This window comes from Gossypium raimondii, chromosome 10 (assembly GCF_025698545.1).
Source record: "Gossypium raimondii isolate GPD5lz chromosome 10, ASM2569854v1, whole genome shotgun sequence".
Taxonomy (NCBI): domain Eukaryota; kingdom Viridiplantae; phylum Streptophyta; class Magnoliopsida; order Malvales; family Malvaceae; genus Gossypium; species Gossypium raimondii.
This window is the reverse complement of record NC_068574.1, coordinates 4,342,447-4,345,471: the sequence shown is the minus strand read 5'-3', so window position 1 is coordinate 4,345,471 and position 3,025 is coordinate 4,342,447. Positions and strand designations below refer to the sequence as shown.

The window sequence follows — 3,025 nt, the reverse complement described above, 5'->3', positions numbered from 1 at the left end:
TCTTCATCCCGAATTATACATGTTGGAAAAAGGGTTATTCTGTTGTCTTCCTGGATTTCCTACAAATCCAACCAGTTCTGCTTCAGTTATGCACTGCCAAGAATGATGGTCATCCCCACACTGATCATAAATGGCATAAATTGGTCGCTTCCTGAACCCCGATTTTCTCATCTACATCACGTCTCAAGGCAGCCACTTCAGTGACAAGGGTAGTCATCACATCAGCCTCTACTACTTCAATCAGTTTCTTTTGATTGCCCTAATTCTACTTGAAATCCATTGCGAATTATTTTCTGTCATGCCTACAATTATCTTGGCAGCTTCTTTAGGTGATTTACTCAACAATGCCCCATTAGCTATTGCATCCAGATCGCCTTTAATGGACTCCCTAAACCCAGTGTAAGAAGTCTGAATAAACAACCATTTGAACACTTGGTGGTGAGGATATTTCTTTTGCATGTCCTTAGAACGTTCGCATGCCTCATGTAAAGTTTCCTCTTCATATTGCTAGAAACTAGTAATGTTATTCCGCAATTTTGTTGTCTTTGCTGGAGGAAAGAACTTAGCCAGAAACTTTTTCACCATTTGATTCTAAGTTGTAATCGACTCATTGGTCAAGCTATCTAACTGGTCTGCAAGTCGCCCAGTTAAAGAAAATGGGAACAACCTTAATTTTACAACTTCAGTAAAAACGCCATTAAGTTTGAAAGTATTGCATAGCTTGATGAACTTCTGCAGATGTTGGTTGGGATTTTCATGAGAGAAACCAGAGAACTGATTAGCTTTGACTGTCGGTTTAATCTCAAAATCATTTGCTTCCACTGTCGAAAAGCAGATACTAGTACGAAGCCCTTTGTCATACGGGATGACATAGTCTCTGATACACCTAAATGCAACAGGGACAACAGAAGGAACTCGTACATTATTCTACTGATTAACATTTTTATTCTTATTAGAATCAACCATTATTGACTCTTTGTGTTTAACCTCGGAATTGATCCTTAAACGTCTCAGTCTTTGTGGAGTCCTTTCAATCACCAAAAGTGGTAGCAAATTTAGATTTTGACTTCTATGCATACAAAAGCCAAAGGTACCAGAAAATAAGACAAAAAATATATTTGACTTAGGCAAAAAGTAATTAAATTGATGTTAACAAAATTAGCAATTAGCTACTCGACAACGACGCTGATCAAAAACCGCCCATGCAAGTATATGTATTATTCCAAGTAGTATAAAATACCGGTCCCGCATAGAGTTATTACTAACCAAAACGCCAATCACCAAATCTTACTCTAAAAACCTATCCAGATTAATCGAGAATACAATTTTCTACTAATTTAGAAGTAAATAAAAATAATCAATGCAAATTAAAAAAAAATCAATAGTAAAACCCTAGGATTACAATTTCATCCATTGTGTTAGCTAATTGATCTATCTCCACCCAATTTATCCTAATAGAATTGATTATTAACCTTGGGAACTAAGATTCCATTAATTCTCTTCCGAGGAATTAAAGAACTAATTTAATCTAACTATTGAGCTATATTCCTATGTCAATAATGTAGACCAAGTTGATTAAGAATAACCTCAATTGTGACTACCTAAGATAAGCAAGTATATTCCTATTCTAATTACGAACCACGAAGTGACTCATCTAATTAAGACCAAGATTTATTCATTCTAGACCTAAAACGAAAAGTCTTCTTTCGGTTTCTTTAGGTTTTTTCAAACTAATAGTTGGTCATACTATTATCAAAGAAGAACAAGAACGAATAAGTAATTGAAAATCTATCAATAATAAAAAGAGATGAAAATAAATAACATTCAATTAATTAAGCATGAAATCCATTGTAACCCTAAAAATTTGATTTAGTTCATGGAAAATTTGCAAAATATCTTAAAATTAAAATAATAACCAAACATAAGAAAAGGAAATAAGAAGGAAAAACGATGGAGAAGCTCCATCTTTTAATTGAAATCTATTGATTCTTGGTGCGTGAAAGCTTGGGCAACTCCTCCTTTTTTACTCCTCTTTTAAAGTTTATTTTTCCCCCTTTTTATAACCCCTAATAATCGTAACTTTTAAAAATTATCAAGTATATGCTTCGTTCCGTTGGAGCGGAAAGTTGTCTATTTACTTTCGTTGGGGTGGAGACATTTTTCATTGGAACAGAAATCTGCTTATGTCAAGTTATTCTTTCCCATGCTTTGTCGGACTTATATTGAATAAGAACACATAGAAAAATTAGTCCAATTTAACACTAAATATATACTTATAAACTTAAAACATGAATGAAATAGGATTCCTAAAATCTAACAAAATTAAATTATAAAATAACTAAAAATCCTAAATTCCTACTAAAATAAAGAACAAATAACTCTAGAATATTAGAGTTATCAAAGACCAAATTAATGAATTTGTAAATATTGTGGGCTAAACTTATTAAATCAATAGCAAATTGACAAAAATATAAAATTTGAGTACTAAATTTGTTATTATGCAAATAAAAATATGTACAATAATATAACATTAGCTTTGAGATTAATTATCCTTAATTACTCACTTTTAAAATTGACAATAATTTTCTCTAATTTTTTTTTAATATTAAAATTTATAAATATATGGTTTTGCATTAAGAATTTTCTTACTTTTGGTCGTTACAATTACAGACCACATCAAATGAAATTATATCTAACATGCTTTTGGTTGGCATTCAAATTAAAGCTAAAGTAATTTACTACAAAAATATATAATCTTGCTTGCATAATTGCATACCATATTTTCCACCGTTAATGCGGTGCTATTTGTAACATTGCTTTCGTTGTCCATTATTGAGAATGGTGTAATAATAGCTAAAGCAATCATGGCGCCTCTTGGGTACTCTAAGAAATCATTCAGTTTTTGAATGTTCATACTTTACTCTTCACATTACCATAATATTTGTAAGCTTGAATTAATAGGCTTAATCATTTTCTATAGCTAAACTCGATTTTTTTAATGTACGCAGAGTGACCTTTTTGCATG

General features: G+C 31.7%; 1 non-coding gene across 1 annotated transcript; it reads left to right on the top strand.

The window, feature by feature from the left end:
* Positions 1-430: 430 nt before the first annotated feature.
* Positions 431-537, top strand: LOC128034193 (small nucleolar RNA R71). Its single transcript, XR_008190325.1, has one exon. It is a non-coding gene; the product is annotated as a small nucleolar RNA R71 (small nucleolar RNA).
* Positions 538-3,025: the final 2,488 nt, after the last annotated feature.